We start from the raw sequence: 21435 nt of genomic DNA, 5'->3' as shown, positions 1-21435 counted from the left end.
GCCAGGGCTCCGCCTGCCTCACTCCCTGCCTCTCGAGGAGGGGCGGGAGGGAAATGGCGGCCGCCAGGAGGCCCGGGGCTGGGGGGTGAAGGCGGGGTGCCGTGAGGGGTGGCGTCGGTGCGCCCCGGGCTCTGAGGAGATGGGGGTCGCCGCAGCTCTTTCCCTCAGCTCTGGGAAGGGTGGCTCTGAAGGGACCTCCCAGCTGGGGTCTCATAACGCTTAGGTTTATTTATTTTTTCTTTTTGAGCCGGGCAGCAGAAGTTTAGGTAGGTGGTGTCACGGCATCTGCACCAGCGCTGACAGAGGGTGAGGGGAGGAAGGATCAGTCCTTGGCAGGAGGAGGGCGACAAAAAGGTGCAACTGCTGCCTCAGTGCCTTCCTGTAAGAGGCACAGCTCACTGTTCTTTGCTAAGGTTGTGCTCGAGGCTGGCTTTAACTGTTTTCCGCCCAAACAAAAAGTTAGATTTTTCTTTTGTCACTTCGATAATTTTTAAATAAAAACCCAATATTGGGAAAATAAACAACAGAATTCTAACTTGTTTCTCGGAATGGTTACACCTTGCGCAAGCTTGCTGTGGTGCTTAGTGTGAGAGTAACTTTGGGGAGATAATCAAGGAGTAATGACTTCAAACTAAACAAGGGTAGTCTGAGATTAGACATTATGAGGAAATTTTTTACTCAGAGGGCAATGTGGTGCTGGAGCAGGTTGCCCAGAGAAGCTGTGGATGCCCCTCCCTGCAGGTGTTCAAGGCCAGGCTGGATGGGGCTTTGGGCAACCCACTCTGGTGGGAGGTGTCCCTGCCCATGGCAGGAGTGTTGGATTTACATGATCTTTAAGGTCCCTTCCAACCCAAACCAGTCTTTGATTCTTCCATTTGCTCTCTCTCACTCACTTGGCCTTAAGCTCAAAATGCATAGAAATAAAAGTGGCCAAAGAAAGTATGCCTTTAAGGGTAGGAACAGTCAGAGAACTCACTTGTAGCTTGTATGGCTTGTGAACTCTATTTCTTTGCCTCTTTAAAAGGCAGAGGACCAGTGTGGTCTGGTCCTAAGGCATTTCTCATTGATTAGGCCTGTTTTTCAAGGTGGTTTAGCAATACTGGCTTTTCAGCTTCCACAAGATAATTCTGAACTTTCACACGTTAACTGGAGGAGAGTAAAAGGCCCTATAGAAAGCTGCATGAGCAGCACTATCTGGGAGCTGTTAAGTCATTAATACTGTGAATGCCGTAGACTGGATCCAGAATGACAGTTTCGAAGGTATTGATACTTGATCATCTGAAATTTGATGATATGCCTGTGGGCAGGAGTCTAGGAAATCGTTTTCCCTGTTGTTTCTGGCTCGTACATAATATTTCAGAACATCAGATGTTTTACAAGTAATGTTATACCTGTTTTTTTTCGCTGGCCTTATTTCAACTTTTTAATTTCTGATGCCAGTGAGCAGTGTTGAAGGTTTTGTGACCAATGTGCTGTTTGTAAGCTGCGGGTTTGATTCCACCAAGATAGAATTACCTTCGGGGAGAAGTATGATAAATGATCTGTTTTCTCACTTGTATTGCAAGCTTATTATAGAAGCTTGTACATGTAAATAGACTGGAAGAGACTTCAGAGGTCACTGGGTTTCTCTGTGTGTGTATGTATGCATGCAAATAAAATATATAAAACAAATAAAAGACCCCCTTCCACATATGCTTACCACCCCTCCATTGTTCCTTAGCAATTGTTTGTTTAATCTGTTTTAAGAACAGATTAACAGAAACAGCCTTTTGGTTCACTTTGTTCTGGTTATTTTATTATATTGCCCACTGAAAGATTTTTCAGATGTTACCTGAATGCTTATTGCTGCAATTTAAAATAATTGTTGCTTTTCCTTATGCCTTTCATGGATGTAGAAAACAATTTATTCCCTCTTATCTGTAACCATATTACATATTTGAAAATTGCTTATGGTGTTCCACGTGAGTCTTTCTCTAGATTAAACGGTGGCTAAAGAATGCCGGTTCACTCAGATATTATGGATGACAACTTCCAGCTCCGGTCATTCTTGCTTTCTCTTTTGGACCCCTTCCATGAGGAACACAACTTCCTTTGAGTTGTGTTCCCCAAAAGTGGATTCAGCTGAGGCTTTCCCAGTGCTGAGTGTTGCAGGCTGTACTCGGGTATGAGAGCTGCGTGATGTTTTACAGTGGCCCAACTTTCATGAAGCTTAACGATCAAAAAGGAGGGGAAAGTTTCAGTTTGAGAAGCGCAGCACAAGCGGTTATTTTCAGTCTGACTTTGTGCAGTTGGCTGTGCTGGTGCTGTTGCTATTGAACGCTGCTCTTCTCAGGCCAGGTCTTGCACTGCTCTGCAGAACACAGTCTGACCTCAAGTTCTTTTCCCCGTTTGCTCTGGTGTTTTTTTCTATTTATGTCACTTGGGGCTAAATCTATACCTGGGTAGCCCATTAAATGCATGCTTTCAGTCTGTACTTAATTTGCTAGTTAAGTTTAATTGTAAATTGTATTAAAACATTCTGTAAAAAAACAAACTTTGTTATTCACACTGGAATTTATGCTTCAGACATTGGGTTAGAATTATTGCAGTTCAGTGTGTTGTCTTTCAACTGAGTGTCAATACCTGAACCTGTGTCCATTTTAATAGTCGCTTGTGAAAACTAGGGTTAGTTTGCACAAACGTCTTTTGTGCTGAGGATTAAGCTATGTATTTTATCTCATACTTGTTGGGGGCTGAATGTACGTGGTCTGCTAGTTATAGCTTAGCTTACTCAAGGCAACTCATTAAGCTATGGTAACGGGAATGCGTACAGGGGCCCACAAATGTGTAGGGTAATCAAAAGCAGGATTTTGTCTAATGGTACAATTAAGCCTTAATTTAATTCCAGTGAAATCAAAGCAGTTACATTAAGATCCTTTGTAACCTTGTATGCCTTTTGCCTTATGTGCTGCAATAGTTCTGCAGCAATGCCATCGAGGACTTTAGATATTTTTGCATATGAAAGTGGCTGCTTGACTTTATTTTAGTTCTTAGAATATTTTGCTGTCCCACAGGGTAGATCTGCTGTTCATGGTGAAAATCATTTTTGGGTTCTCCTGCATCAGGTCATGGAGGAAGGAACAAACCACTGTACCACTGAAGCATTTGAGGTGATTAATTATTATAATTTATATAAGGATTAATAACGTGCATTTATTTTATTTTCAAATCTCGAGCTCCTAAAGCAGTCCTGCTGATCTCAGAGATGCAGCTCCCTTTAGGGTCTGCTAGGTGGTGTACAGATATGGGAGAAGATCTGATCAGGCCCAGTAGAGAGCAGCAGTGCACTTACACAAAACTTCTGCCTCTCGGCTCTGTAGGGCACTTCGTTTTGATCTCTTTGTAGCAAGTATTGAATATCTATGAAAATCAATTTAAAAAGCAGAAGTACACCAACAAATCCCTTTGCAATGCTACTTAGTCTGTTTATTTGTATTTATAGCTGTAAGGTGCAGGGGCGCTGATGTTACATATTGTAACCAGAGTTCTCTCCAAGTGGGAAGGAGAAACTTCTTTCTCCTGACGAATCAGCTTTGTCTCCCCTGCAGGTTATGGGAGGGGAGGGAGTGAGTGGCTAAAACTGAAAAGTTGGCAATGCACCTGCACTTTTCACAGTCCTTCACTGCATTTGCTAAGAGGAATTTTAAAGAATAATGGGAAAAAAAGTCCAATACTTCTGGCTGTTAATATGGCAAGGAGTACTTCTATGCCAGTGAGTGACACCTGGAAACTTTGTGGTAGGCTCTGTATCTATCAGCCCTTAGTATTGTACACACGTGCATAGGAAGGTGTCACTGAAAGCCGGTAGTGAAGATATTTAGGTTATACTTTTGATGATTTTAGTGGAAGGATTTCATGACTTTTGGTGTAGTGAGAAGATTTACTGTAGATTGTACAAGCATAAGTAGGTACCAACAATTTATATTGGAAGAAACAGAGCTGTGGTATTATGGGTCTCATGAGACAGGCCAGCAGGTTCCAGGAGGTGGTCTCTGGTAAAAGCCCCTCTCTGAGACCTTCCATTGTCACCTTCCACTTTCTCCTGGGGGCAGTACAGGTGGCTGGGCTGTTTGCTGCCTCAGTATCTGCAGATCGCTTCCTGTGACTGCAGCAGCCCAGCGTGCAGAGCTGTGGTGCTGCTGCCTCCACTTGGAGCTGGTTGGGTTGGGGGACAAAAAAAAGGAGAAGGAGAAAAAGATCAATATTCTCCCCTAACTGTTGACTTCAGTAAGGGGGTGATTGCAGGGAGACTCCTGATCCATGTACCTATCCTTATGGAGCTGTAGGTGTATGTACGTTGTATGTACATACACATATATGAACATATCAATCTACAAAACCAGGACTTCCATACCACATTTTTATGTATGCATAGAGAGAATGCTGGTTTGAAGGCATGGGATTTGCAAGTGGTTTTAAGGGCAGAAGTGACTGCTTTGTCTTTTTTCCTGTGGTGCTGTAGGTCTCGCATCTGTCACTTCAGAACAAAACCTGACCTATTTGTTAATGATTTTAGTGCTTTTGTGAACTTTTTTTTGGTTAAAAAAAAAAAAACAAACTGTCTGCAGGTGGTAAAATCATCTGTCAAGCAGGTAAGGATTGTAACTAGGCTTTACACTGCCAGAACACAGAACTAGAACTGGACTTTTTATTCCTTGCAGAGCCATTGTAGAATATAGTATACTCATGGTGTGGTTGTTCAAGAAAACTGTGTTGAATACTGCTGTCCTGCGTCTTCATAGGGGAAAAATTAGGATTCTGCGTTGGAAGGTTAAGTTGATGGTATAAATAATGTCATTTCTGGAATAGTGGCAGCTGGCAGCTCTTTCATTTTTCTCCCAGACTAATTTGTTCAGTTTATGGGTATCTAATACACAAAGTGCTGCGATTACAAGATTGATTTTCAGCATCATATTTAAAAATGTGGCAGTGAGAAGCATTGGTCAGAATCTACTAGGAAGTATTTTCTTTTGGGGTCAAAATCTTGTGTACTTCTTCTTTTCCCCTGTCTGCTTTGGATGTGAGGTTTTACTATTATACAGAGATGTGAACTGTTTTGCTTTACGCATCAATAGTGGATGTCAGGTCTCTGACAGTTGATTTCCCACTGGAGGAAAAATTGGTGGTATAGACCACAGGAATCATCTTTTTAGTGGATTTTTTTTTTATATTAAATACACGGGCTTTGAACAGATGTAGAGACCCGTGATAATGCAGGGAAAAAAAAACATCTCCAGTAATGTCAATCTGGAAATCAGTGTTTCACTTTCAGAAAGCAATGCTTTATCTTTGAAGTTCATAGCAACTTAGCTAAATACACAGTGTCACAGGGCTGCTAATGCTTCATTTCTCAGTCTATATCCTGCTTTCATCCAAAGGAAAGTAATTTGTAAGACTTGTGTGCGGGAAGCATTATAATCATGTGAGTGTGGTTCTCAGAAATGCACAGTAAATGAACAGTGCTGTCTTGGAGCATGAGCTAGCTCAATTATCTTGTATTCTGTGCTGTAGATGTACCCTCTTGTAAAAGTACTGTTTGAACAATACAAAAAGTACTTGCTTTGTGTCTCTCCCCACCCTGCTTCTCTTGTTTTTGAAGATGTATGGTGGAATTTCTTGTTTCAAGTGGTCTCTTTCTTGAGAGAGAAAAGGGATTGAAAGTCTTATCTAATAAGAATTCTTGCTTCTCAATCCTCTTTCAGGAAGAACAGAGCAGGAGGAGGAAGAAGCTCAGCCCAGTGTTTACAGACTAGCGTGGGAGGTTTTTGAGATGTAAAGTATCAAGAGTAAGTTGTTGCTTTTTTTGAGGTCTTTCAGGAGTATATCCTGAAGGAAGAAGGGTGGGAGGAGGGAAAGTTAGTTTCCATGTATCAGTACGTTCTGTAGAGGGCATGTGTGGGTTCTTTGATTTGTTTGGTGGTAAGGGATTGAGGGGAAGTAAGAGATCAATCTGCAGATACCTAGACTCAAAATGATAATATGTATCTTCTACTCATGTCTTGATTACTATTTATATACCCTTTCATATTCTGGATACTTCCAGAGCTATCATTGTGGCCTCAGTCTTAAATTTTATTCTTAGACCACTGTGCCTTCAGTCATCTTAATTGCATGTATACACTGGTATTTGGCTGGTCTTGGTGGTGCCTTCACCCTGCTGGGGTGCCTGTTTCACGTCTCCTAGATGGCTCCGCAGACACTCTGCTTCATTGCACGGAAACTGGGGAACAGTGAACTGTGGGCAGTTGTAATTATCACTGTGGACGTCAGCCTGTAGACTTCAGTACATACGCCTACTGAAGAAGTCCACCCATGGGAATGGCATTGCAGGATCTGTGCCATATCTACAAACTAAAAAAATTCTGTGCAGTTCATGATCTGTCACCTCCATTGTAGCTGTGGAAAAAAAATGAAATAAAAAGGTATTGTATACCAAGACATACAACACTTATGGGGAAATAATTAACTATTTCTGAAAAGAGATACTACATAATTCACTGAATTAAAACAAAACTGCAGATGAGAATAGTCTCTTACCCCTGGCAGTATTTTGTAAGGCCTTCAAAAAGTATAAAGACAACTGAAACCGCATGCCTTCTTTGTGGAACTGAAGCTGTAATTGTTTCACATACAAGAACAAATTTGTCAATTTGAAATTAAAACTCTAAAATGACAAACTTTAGCTCTCAGATTAATTGGATGGGGATTGAAAGAGGAGGTAGGATATAGAAGATGGTGTACAGGGTTGGTTGAGCTATCATTTCCCTGAGCAAAGCACTTCCTAATTGGGAGCTGGAAAGTTCTGCAGGTTGCAAGGAAAGAATAACTGAAGTATCTGGCTGTAGGATAATACAAGCTGTGTACTATAACCTTGCGGGAAATCAGGAGGGATGACAGAGCACTCTATATAAAATGGTTAAGAGCTTCCACAGACTTTAAGATGCTACCAGACCATGGGGTTTAGGCTGTATTAATTACCCAGCAAGCAATTTTTTCTACCTGGGTAACAATTGAGTGTAAGCTGACTAATAACATTTACTTTCTTTCTTTATAAAATGTGCCTGCTTTCCTAAAGCTAACAGACAGTGCAATTATGCCAGCTGGTAGAGCATCCTCACCTTGAATACTGAATTTATTTTATCACCTCAGTTCAGAATGCCAAGTCTGAAAGAAGAGAAAAATTCATGTGGTGTGTGCATGTGCATAAGGTCAAGGTCTAAGAGAACTTGAACAGTAACATAAAGGGGAGGAGGTATTGTATGATGATAAGTAAGCAAAGTAAAATTGCTCCTGTAGGTTCTAGATAAAATTAAAATAGGTGGTGAATGTTTTCACGTGGTATAGATCTGTATGTATACCGTGTCCAACAGAGAAATTCTTCTGACCTGAGGAGACTGTCTTCTAAAAATGGCTTCTAGGAGAGATACCAGTGTTATGTAGCGGTTGCATCATAAATATATTATGTTAAATGAAGGTGAAAGAAATAGCAGAAAATATTCTGAGGGTCTTCTCTTTTTTGTTTTGGAATTCTTTGACCTGCTTATCATGATCTCTTTGGGTTGAACTTTGAGGCAGATTGGCCAAGTTATTGAATAATCAGTCCATTGATAATTGTACTTGAGAAATGCTTACTGTTCAGTAGTATGCTATGACAGGAGGCTAAAAAAAAGCTTAGATTGGGTAGATAGCTGAAAGCAGGACATTAGAGATAAAATAAACATTACAATCAAGTGTAGGTTGCTTGGAAATCTGCAGGCATAGCTATAGACTAAGTAATGTAAACTGGCTCTGCTGAAGGATAATGACAATTTCATTAAAGAAAATCACTGAAAACCTCAAAAATATTACAAAATAATCAAAACCACAGTTGCCTAGCCAGGGAAAAACAAACAAACAAACAAAAAAACCCCGACCCCCCTCAAAATAAACTGACAAGGGATTCCATAACTTAATTGTTAACAACCTGAAGAAGTCCCTTTGGTGTTAATTTTGAACCTGCCTTTTAGAAATTGTTTGGCACGTGACATCTTTGTTTTAAGAAGGATTGCAAGAGCTATGCCCCTTCTATTGGTTGACATACACTTATAGTGTATCTCACCTTAACCATCTCTTCCAACATTTGACCCCCTTGCCCTGTCCTTTTGTTTGTACAAAAAACAGAAGTTGTTCTGTATCTTTGACCATCTTTGACATCCTTATTTGTGTCTTTTCTAGCTCTAACAAACCGTATAGAGTATTGAGAAATTAGGCACACCATAGATTCTTACATTGTGGCATAGTGCCTGGAGTGTGCTGTCTTTGACTTGTGGCTGAATAGCAAGCTGCTGTTCTCAAGCAGCTCCTGTTTATACCCTAAAATCTTTTTCCTGACTCATAATAAGTAATTCAGAGACTAAAGTTGTATGTGGAAAGTTAGGCTTTTTTCCATGTCTGTCACATGCTTTACCTGCCATTTTAGTGTCTTATGATTCAGTGTCTCTCCTGCTGGGTTCAGTTGTGTGGCAACAATAAAATTCAGTTCCCAAAAAAGCTTCTCTGCAAGTTGGTTGGAAACTGTCACAGAGACCTTCTTGAAAACTTACTTTCAATGTCCTTTCGTTTGGGGGACTGAGGGGACCTTGATTCAGGGCAGAGCTCAGAAAAAATGCGTTACTTCCAGACCCTTGATTCTACTGCTGATGAAATGACTTGGAATGCACTAGAAAAGTACTGTCTGATAGTAAATGGTTACAGCCTTTCTGAATTAGTGCAAGGTGGTTTGATGCAATGAAAGAGTTTCAATGGAAAGAGTTTATTGAGTGGCCCCGATTTCCTTCTCAATGTTGCTGGTAGTGACAAGCAGTGCTACAGGAACTAGAAATGATGTTATTAAAAGTTTTGTGTGCAGCACAGCCACAGAGGATGTGGCTGTGCCTAATGAGGACAAGAGCTTGGTACTTGCAGTTAAAAAATAATTTATTAGGGCTTGGCTATTGCTGCAGAATCTGGGGTCTGTGCTGCTGCTGGCCTGTGTCGAGCTGCAATATGCAAGGTGTGGTTTAGAAGAAATGCATAGTTTGCCAAATGCTTGCTGAATGTGCGCCACAGATAGGTTCTATTGGTTGTGTTATAGTAGATATAATCTAAGGATACAAGCAATGCCATTAAGAGATTGTTGTATCTATCTAAACTGTATCAGTCTTAACATGTTAAATGTATCCTACCCATTAGGAGGAGTGAACTCATAAGTGTTCCAGTTCAAAGTTGTCTCCTTAGTATTTTGTAAAAACATTACTGACAGACTGTGCTGGCTTATGAAACAATCTTTCCTCTTCCATTTCTGAAATTCAGACTTGTGACCAGCATTTGTGGTGTGCTTGTGTAAAAGCTTTGTAATGGTGGAGCTTGTAGAGGGGCTGCAAGTCAGCGTCAACCACTGTCTGCAGAACTAGCGGCTGTACTGCTCCACCTGCATGGAACAGTGCCTGAGACAGTAAGTCCTGTAAGATGGCCCAGCAGCTCCTTTCTCGTGCCAAGTTGTGCATAGCTTTGTTCACCTGTAAAGCATACAGTAAGCATGGTACTTGGCTAGTGTAGTTTGTTGCAGTAATTTGGCCCAGTTTACTCAAGCTAGCTGCAGACAGCTCCAGGTTGACTGTGTCATGACGTAGCTGGTAGGTAGGCAAGACTGGCCATGGAGTGTAAGGACACACCCTGACAGATCTGATGCAAAGCCTATTTAAGTCTGTAGGGTTATTTTTATGGAGTTTGGATTAGGTGCTAAATCCTGGAAAGGTATTTAAAGGTTCCTTACCTAAAAACCTTTTGCATTTCCCTCAGAGATTCCAGTACACCTTTTGGATCATCTTGCTGAGGCAATGACCTAAAATATCAAAATATGTTTGTTAGAGTTTTTGGTTATTTATAAGTATTCTGGGTCAGATGTGTGATGTGACTACCTAAATTCACCTGAGGAATGAAACAAGCACAGTCTTGTTAATTTTGGGTGTAGCAATTGGATTGTGTCCTTTAATGTTCCTAATGGTAATGGACAAATTATAAGACTTCATTTATTTGGCTTTTCCATAGCATTTTGTTTCAACCTGCCGCAGCACCTTCTTTCTTGTAGGAGGCTCTCTGCATGCATTCTGTTCATGGGCAGCCATTTGGTATTAGCTACTGCCACTGGCTTTTTTTCAGGCTGTTCCATTCTGCCCTGCCACCCATCTGTGGCTGGATGTGGTGTGAAGGGTTGGGAGGGTTAAGGTGGAAAAGTGGGAATTTGCTCTGTATTAGTGTGGCAGCAGAAGCGTCCTGCCCAGCTTTCAAAACGCTCAAGAGTAATGTCAGGTGCACTGATGCCAAGGCCGGTGACAAACCATTTCGCCATTGTATCCCTTTCCCAGGCAATCCATCAAACTCCTTCCACTTCAGCACAAGTTGGGCTAAGTGGAAGGATTTAAGATGTTTAGGCTGCTAAAGGCTTTTTTTTCTCGAGACAATTACTTGGGCTGAGTGTTATGTTTACCCTTCCTCCTTGGAGGAGGACGTTTTTTTTGTAGTCTGAAGAAACGCATTACATGTTGATCTTTGTTTCAGCTTTAAGGAAAGATCTGTCTATAATAAGCTTGAAACCTACTTTAAGTTTGACAAATGGAAACAATGCCATAATGTATGTGCTCTTAAAACAAGAAATATCTGATCTTGAAATTCTGAGTTTGCATTTGTCAAGGGTGTCCACTGGCTGGTATTGCTGACTTTGGCTTTGTTTGGAGCATGGCAAGCTACTGAGTGATACTTACATTTATGAAAGAAATCAGTTTAAATACTTCTACTTAAATGACTTTGTGTTGTAAGACTTTATCGAAGTAAATGTCTCATATGCTTCTTTGGCTTTATAGGATGTGATTAACAAGTCTCATTTGATAGACACACAGATTCACAATCAGTCACTGGGGTCAGATTTACTTTCTTTAAAGATCACTGTATGGTGAAGAAATACTAACCTTCATGTAGATGACACTTCCTACATGTTTTTTCATCCTTCGCCTACCTGATTTTTTCCTGACTAAAAATTTTGGCATGAAAGCACTACCTCTGTGTAGGTGTTCCTCTGATCCTTCTGTTTTGTTCTTCACCTGAAGCATCATCATCATCCCTATAAAATCAGACTTGGCTCCTGTATGAATAATTAAAATACTACAAACAGAACTATGATTTCAAGTGAACAGAGCAAAAGTCGACAAAGCACTTCAAAAATTGGCTTTTGAGAAGCATCTCTGTACTAAGAAAGCAAAGTGAAAAGAAAAACTAATAATGTTGTGTATATAGCAGTATCTTTTAAAGTTGTTTTTGGATGTAGTTTTGACATTGTCCCAGGGCTTCCAGCCTGACTTCAAAGGTTAAATGAGACTCGGTAGGTCTGTGTTCATGCTTGCACGTGCATGCCCAGATGCCGCAGAGGGACTCTGTTTGCATGTTTGTGTGTTTGCATGTGTACAAAGAATGGTCAAAATAAAAGTCCTGGGATGTAACCTCTTTATCCTAGCACCAAGATGTGTATTCAGTGTTCTGGGAAAAGCAGAGTGGCGCACAGCCATCCATGACAGCTATATACATATAATACCGTGTGTATATACGATAGATTAAAGAGAAATAAAAGTAGTATTAAGATTGCAAAGTCAAGCCCTCAAAAAGTAGGAGAAGCCAGAACAAAGGTTTTCTTCAGAGTTTCAATTCGGCTCCTTTATGTGGATTGCATTATCATAATTTTCAGTTGCAGGGCTGAGTACTTTCTCCCACTCTCCTGTCTTCTGCCCTGCCTTCCATTGTGCATCAGGAGAGAAAATGCAGAGCAGGAGTGCCAGTCCTTCCTCCTTGCTACCTGATGTAATAGTCCCTCATCCAGAGACTGTTACTGAGAAACAAAACCACGCCAAACTGCTGGACACCTTGGGAATTGAGGTGCTACATCCCCACAGGTTTCCGATGGTGCTTTTCAGTGACTTGCCACAGTTGTGCGTGCCTTTTTTTTACACAGGAGAAAATTGTGAAGAGACACGCTTGTTACCAAATGGACTGAGTCTGCTGCATTTCAAAGCTGTGAAGGCGTACTGTCACTCAAACTTTCCATCAGATTTTCTTTTAAGACATCGTATTTGCTTTTGCTGTGGGAAGTGCTTAAGCTGTCCCGTGTCAAAACCGCTTTATCCCGTTTCTTCTCTCCCGTCCAAAGCAAACCCAAGTGCCCCGGCCTTCTCGGGGGGAAGCCGTTGCGCTCGGGAGGCGGGGAGCAGGAGGCTGCGCACCGTCACCGTGTGGAAGGAGCCGCGCTGGGCCGCCCGCCGCGGTGTCCCCTCAGAGCCGCCCCGGCGGGCCGGGACCAGCCGCCAGGGGGCGCCGCAGGGCCGGGCCGCTGCCCGCTGCCCGCTGCCGGCCGGGCACCGAGGGGGCTCCGGGCCGCGGGGCCCTGCGCGGCCTGAGGCGGCCCCGGCCTGAGGGTGCGGGGAGCCGCCGGCGGGCCCAGCGCGTGTTGCGGGTGGGCGCCGCTCGGCGCCTGCTCTCGGTGCTTTTTAATCCAGACCCCGCGTCTATGAAGGCACACCGCGTATGGGCCCAGTCCTGCGCCCGTGGGCACGTGAAGAAATGCTGGTTCTGAGGCCAGGAGCGCTGACCGCTTACCCGGGCTTCAGGCAGTACCCGCCTCTCCGCCGGCTTCACGCGGGGAAAACGTCCACAGAAAGTTTCAGGCTCAGCATGCGCACGTTTGACAACTTCCATCTAAGCACAGATGAGACTCTGCTTTGCTTCATGCCGCTGTAGGTGCAGAGTGAATCCTAGTGGCAGTGCAGCCTGGGCTGGCTTGTGGCAGTGCCCGACAGCCCTTCGTCCTGCTGAGGCCGCCTTGGCAGAACCGAGCCTGTAGGTTAGAGCTGCGTGCTTCAAATGGGAGCACAATCTGACCGGCAGGGATTTTTTGTTTGTTTGTTTTTAATGTCTGTAGCCCAAACATTCGGCATTAAGGAGACTAAAACTAGGTCCCTAAAACCACTAACTCCCAGAGTTACCCAACAGGAAACACCAGGCGTAGGGACCTGCGTGGAATTTAGGCTGCGTGCATCTTGGCTTACACAGCTATATTGCAGCACACAAAAGTCCTTCAGTCTGCTTTTTCAAGGTGTCCTATAGTTGTGGGCTCTTAGTCTGTAGTGACTCTACATTAGCTATATAATCCCACTCTGATTTTAGATCCTTTCTTCCAAATATCCAGATCTTAGCAGCCATTGCTTCCTAAATTATTCCCCGGTCCTGTTGCACCCCAGCACTTTCTGTTACCTGCATGGCTACTTGTCCTCGTCTTGTTTCCACAAGGTCTTTGACAGTATAGCTCACCTTCAGGAAACGAATGGTATCAGTGACTATGTATAGACAAATGTGTTCTCTTGATACAACTTTTCTGAAAGCTGTGTAGGTCTTCCATATTCATTTAAGGAGAAGAATTAGGGTATCTGTGTAAAGATATGGCCTGGAAAGGAAACTTTGCTAGCGGGTTAGAGTGTGTCTGTATGTTTTGGGGGTGGGGTGGAATTTAAATATGCAGTGATTGCAAAATGAATGCCTATTTTCCCAGCATTCTTGATGCTGTGCTGACAAGTAGGCCAGGCTTGGATGTCCCCAGCACTCCAGACTGGAATAGCGCCCAGCTTTGGAATATAACATGCTTACGTTTGTATCTGGAATACAAGTGGGATTCTCATGTTCAATAATCAGAAGGAGGGAGCGTGAGTGAGGGAAACAGCTGCATGTCTCTGGCACCGTGCTTTGTATACTGACCCTTGTTGTGTAACCTCAGTGCTCCAGAAGTTTGAATCCATTTCAGGAGGTGGGCATTTATTTAGCTGGGAAAAGTGTTAGCTAGTGAATTATTCCAAGTATATAAATAGAGTAAGGGAATCCATCGCTTGTCTGATATGAGAATGATCTTAAGCAATAAGCACCTCTCACCCACAGCAAATGCAAGTATATTTCAGACCATTCTGTGCTATCCTTTCCCTTCTCCCTAAATGGATTTAGCCAATGGCTCTGTCTAGAAGAATGACGAGAGTGGATGGTTATGATTGCTAGGAGAAATTATTACTACATAGGGAGAGAAAATGTTTTAATAAAAGAATTCAGAGAAGAACTAGCCAGTGGCTAGGAGAGGGTTAGAAGCTATTGCAGGGCCAAAAGGGAGCAGCAAAGAATGCAGGTCAGTTATGCTTGCTGGTACAATTACTGAAGAGTTGTAAAGCGAGGCGGGTAAGGATCAGTCCTAAGGCTTTCTTCTGTAGCTGTTGGCTGCACAGAGGTCCTGGAAGCTGCATTCCCACTGCTCAGGTTTGGTGGTGGGATGCTGATGCCTGCAGGAGCCAGGCAGGGAAAATCTCCCCTAAGAAAATAATTTAGTAAACTAGTCTACTTTGTGCAGGCTGGAGCATTGCAGCAGCAGCTGTAATACTGTTCTTTGTAAATGTTTTTACTTTAACAAAATTGTTCTAATGCCTTTAGATCGTATTTCATAAGGGCTTTAGTCATAATAGACACCAGATGGGAGGGAGCATTCTGCTGTGTGAGAGATGGGCAAACCCTTTGGGTTTTGCAAGTGAGTGCAGAATTCAGCACGTAGAAGACACTGACTTTAGTAGGTGACTGGTCTTATCCTAATTCTACAGAGTTTTGCTCTGTTTAAAACGGTAGTGCTTGATTGCTCCTGAACATGATAGGTACCAAAATATTCTAAATGTTATGATGTATCCTCAGGTATATCTGGTGGCGTTTTTTTTTTTTTTTTTCCTGATATTGAAGATGCCAGTGCTTTCTCTTTCAGAATTAGATGCTGGTTGAATGCTCCTAGCTGGTTGACCTTTACAACAAAAAAGACACTGGAAAGAACAGCAAGGTAGGGCACTTGGGTTTTCTGCATGTGGCACAGCTGGCATGATAGACTGTAAACTTCATGTGATGATGTCATGTTTAGACTTGCATTCTACTCTCAGCTCTTGGGTAGCACTCCTTTCTATCTCCTACCAAGATCTGAAGATGAGTTAAATATGTAGTATACACGAGTGCTACTTGTAGCAGTGTAGGGGAAAGAGTATGTGGCTGTCAGGCATACCAGTGAACAAGCTTGAGCCTCTATTGCCTGCTTGAGTTCACTCGTAGCAGTTATTAACTGTGATTTTTGGGACGATGCCTGTCTAAACTTACACTTGTAGATATTGGTATAAATCAGAAGCAGTAGTACTGATGAAATGAGTAGTCCCATATTTGCAATACACATGAAGATGAGAATCTGGCTCTGTATATATAGATACACACACACATATGCACACACAGACACACGAGCAAGTCCTGCACTAGGCAGTATTTCTTGGGGTTGCACAAGGACTCTGCAGGATAGTCCTAGAAATAGCCTAACAACTAGCATCAGTAACAGCAAAAATATGGGCTTTGAATCAAGCATTATCCTGTCAGCCACTTTCTTTGCTTGGAATTTCATAATAATCTTTGACATGTTCTTCTTAGCTGCTTTCTGTTGAGGCAGCACAGTAACAGTGTCAGCAAAGGCCTGTCAACTCTGGCAAAAGCCTCAGCTTTTATGGAAGATTTGACACAAAGGCTTAGATGTGGTACAGAAATGGATGGGGCAAGAGCTGTATGGTAGAGTTTCCTGCTGGAGAGGTGGCCTCTGTGTTAGGAGGAGGTGGCCTTGACAGCAAAGCTGTTCCACCCTTGGAACACCTTGAGGTGTTAACACACCCCACCTCCCAAAACCCAAACAACAACAAAACAACCCCCCCAGCAACCAGCACCCCACCCTTGGTGAAGCTGTTTCTATGTAAAGGATTTTACCAATGCAGCTCTCTCTGTTCAAGTGTATCAGCAAAATTCTGAAGGAGGGAATTCTGGCCTGAGAGCCTGTTTGGATTAGGGAAATGTATGTCAAATTAGCTTCACAACTGCAAGTTATTGAGGAGACTTGGGGGAGCAAGTAAATCAGGACTGGCTGTACTGTGACGTAGGCTGCAATTACTTTAATAAATTCCCAAGATCTATTTTGTGTTATACCAGTACCTTGTGTCCACTGAGATTTCCAGGAGTCTGCCAACTTTAAGGTTAGGCTTGTCCAAGCCTGGTATTTTAGGCAGGTCAGTCAGTACTTTTCTGTTGTTCCTCTCCTCTACCAAAATAAAGTTGGATGGGAAATGGAAAAACAATTGCATGACACTTTTAAAGCTGTTTCTATTTAGCAAGTTTTAAAAGATAACAAAACCAAAAGTATTTTATTTCCCCCTTACTTGTGCTTTCTTCTGGTGTTTGGCCAATCAGTGCAATGAAATGAACTAGTGCCTTCTTATCCCCTCACTAATTCCACTCTGCTGTTTACATGGATTTTTTTTTCCTTTTCACCTCAACCAATCCATCAGGTTTTATTTTTCTTATTCTGAACTTTTACAAAGTGAAAGATATTTTGAGTTATAGATTGGCAAGATTAGTCTTCTTTTTGTACTCAAATTGTTTTGAAAGTAATGGAACAAAACAGAATGAAAGGCAAAAAAATTGCAGCACAGTATTTTTTCCATATTTATATGGAAGATGAGCTGAAAGCATTGAAGATTTTATTAATTAAGATACTGAAAATAAATATTTGACAGATGTTAATTAGAAATATTAGCAGGTGGGAAATTTTCTGGTTAAGTTTAATTTTAATGTAGTTGAAATAGACTGGTTTTATTATAAACTGTATACTACAAAAGTAACCTGTTTTAATGTATTTATGATAACATCTGTTTCTTTGGCCCTATAAAATCTGAAATACGTCTTATAAACAAAGAAGTTTGGATACTGAAAGAAAAGTTGTTGTTATTCTCAAGCTGTGTCTGCACAGCTCACTTCTGCCTACGGTTTAAATGAATAAAAATACCAGTCTCCACAGCGGAGTCACCAGGTAGTCAGTGAAATATTCGTTCCTTTCTTCGAGGTGGTCCCATCAGTAATGAAGGTGAAGCTGTTCAGATCAAGAGCAAAATTCAAAGTTAACACTCTCTGAATGAATGTGGCAGTTTGGTTTTTCTCCGAGTTGTTAATTTTCTCAGGTAGAATGCTATCACTATTCATTATGCTCAATCCAAATGTTAAACCTGTCTTAGAATCATAAGAATTACGGTGTGTGTGCTCAGTGCTTATTAGAAATAAGATAGAGTAGCAAGGTAATACATTCTATTTTCTACTCTTGGGCACGAGGAGGTCATCATGTTACCGTGCTCTCTGACCTCATTTGAAATCTGTGTTTCAAAAAAAAAAAAAAAAAAGGGTGGTTAAAACTGTATGCAGTATGCAGTCAGACCCTCCGGACTCCATCCACAGTGGTGATGAGGAACTTGTTTGGAGGGTCAAATCAGACTTTATATACTCAACTCAGGTCACTCAGGTAAGATGCATCCATGTTGGAGCAGACCTGTAGCATCTGGTCCAACTGACTGAGCAACAGTTCGGGGTGTGGACAGCCTGCACCTGCCCATGCAGGTATGCCCTGATATGTACCATCGACTCCCTCTGAGATTCAAGGCACCTCAGAAACTCCCTTTTAGCCCTGCACCAGGAATAGATGGAGGCAGGGAGGCATAAGGGTATTTCAGATGAATTAGGGGACCGTCTCTGTATCCCACTAATGGATGTAGATGTAGAAATTCTTTTCCCAGCCTTTTAATGGAGGGGAGTGAGAAGGACACCGAAATGGTTCACCTCTCTTTTATTTTCCCTAGCTAGCTATTCATTTAAGGAATTACAAGGAAGACAAACCTGTGAGCACGGATATTAAATCTTGCGCTTCAGGAGATAAAGATATGCATTTGCCTTCTGAGTCAGTTTGTTCTTTAGGTTGTTTTAGGCAGTTGGGGGAAACTAAAGAACAATCCATAATAACGTAAAGAATTTTCTAACCACCCTAAATAGATTTTCAGCACTCTGTCAGACCGGAAACTAAAACTTGGAGCCTCAAACAAATTCCATTTCCCCAAAGTTTTGAAAACTTCAGATCGAGACCTTAGTGTACTTATCTAGTAGCAGGGACTCGTCTTTAGTGTGAAAAACACACTTATTTTGTCACTTATTTCATTTAAGAATAAGGAGACTTGAGCCCATATCTTGGCAAAGATATAACCCAGGTGTAATATGATAGAAAACTGAATAGTGAATACAAAATGAAAACCTTGGGTAGTCAGAATCAGGCCCCAAATGAAGCGAGCCTGAAGGCATCTGAAAACTGTTGCTGTAGCTGTAGAGGGGAGTTTTGCTTTTAGGAAAGGAGGAAGAGGGGAAAAAAAATTGAGGTCACCTTTTAAGAATGGGATTCCCAAAGTTACAAAAAATGAATCATTGGCGCCAATTTTTACGCTGTGTAGCTCCCTGGTTATCTTTGTTATGCTGACTGTGTAAGATTTTTCGTGATGTGTCTGTAGAGGGCTGGTGTTGAGTCTGTAACATTGACACTGATATTGTTCCCTCCCCTTTCAGCTAACTCAACTATTGGTAAAGATCAAAGAAAAGGAGGAGGAGGGCTGACAAGAAACAGTGTATGAGAGATGCCTGCAAAGCTTTAAATAAATAAAAAGGGGTTAAGACTTCAAATCTGTTGCAGGATATCTGTGGAAGTGGGGCCCTGTTTTGCTGTAACAAATTAAGTCTTCTTTCACAGAGCATGCTGAGTACTTTTATCTGTATGAATCTGGTCCTTTGAGTATTAATGTATTTGGACAAAACACAGTTGTATATTGCTGGACATATCTGGAAATATTAAAGCTGAAAAAAGCATGTGGCTTCTGGTAGACTACCAACTGTTTCTTTTATGTTTCCCTCCACAGCAAAATTAGATCAGTGGCTTTCAGTGTTACTGTCTAGTTTGTTTCACTTTCCAATTCACAAGAGTTGAGGAATGTGTAAGCAAGAACCTAACCTTCCCTAGCTCCAGAAAAGAACAACTCTGCGTTAAAACTTAACAAGATAAAAAGGAAAACAGGAGACAATAAATAGAAGGTAAAACTCTTTCACAGTGAGTGGTCCTTAGCCAAAATAGGGCTTTGCAGGGTGAGCAGGAATGTTTTTGACCCCTCACATAAAGTATCAATGTAGTTGCATTATGTAAATAACAGAAGTGCGGATCAGGATGGTAGCAATATGATGTATGAGACATGACACTTCCAATACAGTGGAAAGAAAGGACACTGTTTTTCTTCTACTTGGGTGGAGATCAGCTGCAGTTGTGTTTACGGGGCCTGGGGTGAGGATGTGGATTCTACCTTCCAAAGCCCTGTTCACTCCAGCCCCGTAGGGGCAGAATGCTTAGGCTTTGTGTTGATGCCTCAGATTTTACTGCTATAGTTTTATGTCAAAACCTGCCTTCCTTTTTTTTTAAAATATGAACGTTGGCTGTCCAAACAGTTGGCAACCGTTTATTAAAAATATGCCCACCTAATGTTTCTATGGTGAATGTTGTTAGGATAGATATATATTCTTGCAGCTTCCTCCTAATGTTCTGGGTAGGTATGAGTACAACTATCAGAAGCTAAGTGAGAATGTAAGTTCCTGAAGTTGGAACTTAGTGTAACTGAGTGTGCTTCAGATGTGTGGGGCTTGAATTGCTGCTTATGGCTAGTGTAAATCCACATTAACAGTATTTATTAGTGATTTATGGTAACCCAAAAACAGAATAAAAATCATAAACGATCGGTTGATGATGGAGTGGTGTGTGTGTGTGGATATGGAGCTCTCTGTGGTATGATTTAAATGTTTATTAACATGAGTTTGTGATGCTCCCCTTACTTTCAGATGGTGAATCCATGAATAAGTTATGTAGGTCATTACCAAGGAAATGCCACTCGTGCTCCGTGCCTCTTTTACAGCTCTAACAGTAATCCAAACGCTGTGGAATTCTCCGGGAAGCACGCTGTAGGAAAACCAGGTATGAGCAGCGCTGCATGTCTTCGTTCTCACGGGTGAGACTTCTCACTGTTCTGATAAGGCAGCTCTGGCCTTGGCCTTTTGGGAGATTTCTCTGAGCGAGGCAGTTCTGACAAGTTCCCCTGGCCAGTAACACGGGATCGGGCTGGGAGAAAAGCCCATCAACCCCCCAGGCAGATACCGCTGTTTGTTGGGGTTGCTGGTAGCGGAAAAAGGCCCAATGTGCAAATAACAGGGGCCGCAAGGGAAGTACGTGTGTATTGCCAAAATGGGATCAAGCCTCTCTCCCCACAAAGCTGCAAGATCCCCTTGCCTGCTGAGCAGGAATGGGACTATACATCCAGCCAAACAGGATCAGAGGCTTGTTAAACTTCTAAAACTGACCTCAAACTTTTTTTTTTTTTTTTTTTTTATTCTCTAAAAATGTCACCATTTTGCATCAGAGTGTCTCAGGGCTTTCCAGAGCACGACTGAACTTTGGTGCCTTCTCTCAGCAGCACAGTTCTGCCTCCAGTTCTGCAGCGTGAACAGCATGGCAATAAGTCAAACCAGAAACCCTCACACTAGTGGGATGGGATGCAGGTCACTAGCTGAGGGGTTGGTCACCAGTACAGGTGCACGCAGACCGCTCATTTCTTTGCAGCGCGTGCACCGACTGCGTGTTTGTGAAGACTCGGCAGTTTGTGGTTAGCTTTTCCTGTGAACAGCGAGAGAGTGCTAACAGGAGGGTCTGACGTTACCTTCAGTGTCACCTGGGCCGCTGCTATACGCAGTAATATCAGTTAATACGATAATGGAAACGTTCTTAAGGATTGCTCCCCAGAACCGTGTTTTGGGACAGATCTCGGCACGTTGGCAACCCCCCAGCTGCCAGGACGCCGGCTTCTCCTAAGCCGGGCTTGTGACCGGCTGCTTCAGAGGGAAGAGCCGGCTCCCTCTGCTTGGCACAGGAGCCGGGTTCACTTGGGAGCTAGCAGCGCTTTGGGAAGAGGGGCCAAAACCAAATCCGAGGAGGTTTAACTTGTTGCCAACTTGTGGTGAATTTTAACAAACGGAAGCGATGCGGTGCTCCCTCCTCCCTCCGTGCCTGCGTGTAACAGTTCCCGTGTCTCTGCTCTCCTCTGCCCCGGTGCCGGCAGGCTGCGTTGCGCCGGACACCTGCGGGCGAGCTCTCGGTCCTTGCGGCCCCCGCGAAGCCGAGCCCGGGAGCCCGGCGCCCTCGGCGCTCCCGCCCCACCTGGCTCCCGCCGGCGCGCCCGGTCCGCGCGGTTCGGCCGCCTCCCGTCGCCGTCCTCCCGGCGGCGACTTCGCTCGAGTTTGCTCCCGTTACATAAGCGCGGCGGGGCAGGCTGCGGGGGCTGCGGGGGGCGCGGCGGGCGGCGGGGCGGCGCGGGGGCTCCCCCGGGGGGGCGGCGGGGG

General features: G+C 43.0%; 1 long non-coding RNA gene across 2 annotated transcripts; it reads left to right on the top strand.

Annotated features, from left to right (window-relative positions):
• The first annotated feature begins 70 nt into the window (after positions 1-70).
• On the top strand, positions 71-21362 carry LOC308196684. 2 transcript variants are annotated; one of them, XR_013952345.1, is made up of 6 exons: positions 71-1260; positions 3054-3149; positions 5742-5825; positions 14885-14956; positions 18921-19092; positions 19885-21362. It is a non-coding gene; the product is annotated as an uncharacterized lncRNA (long non-coding RNA). The 2 variants fall into 2 exon arrangements; XR_013952346.1 differs by lacking the exons at positions 14885-14956; positions 18921-19092; positions 19885-21362 and adding an exon at positions 6224-8962.
• The last annotated feature ends 73 nt before the right edge of the window (positions 21363-21435 follow it).

This window comes from Anser brachyrhynchus, assembly GCF_964034855.1.
Source record: "Anser brachyrhynchus genome assembly, chromosome: 5".
NCBI lineage: Eukaryota > Metazoa > Chordata > Aves > Anseriformes > Anatidae > Anser > Anser brachyrhynchus.
This window is presented reverse-complemented; position numbering and strand designations above follow the sequence as displayed.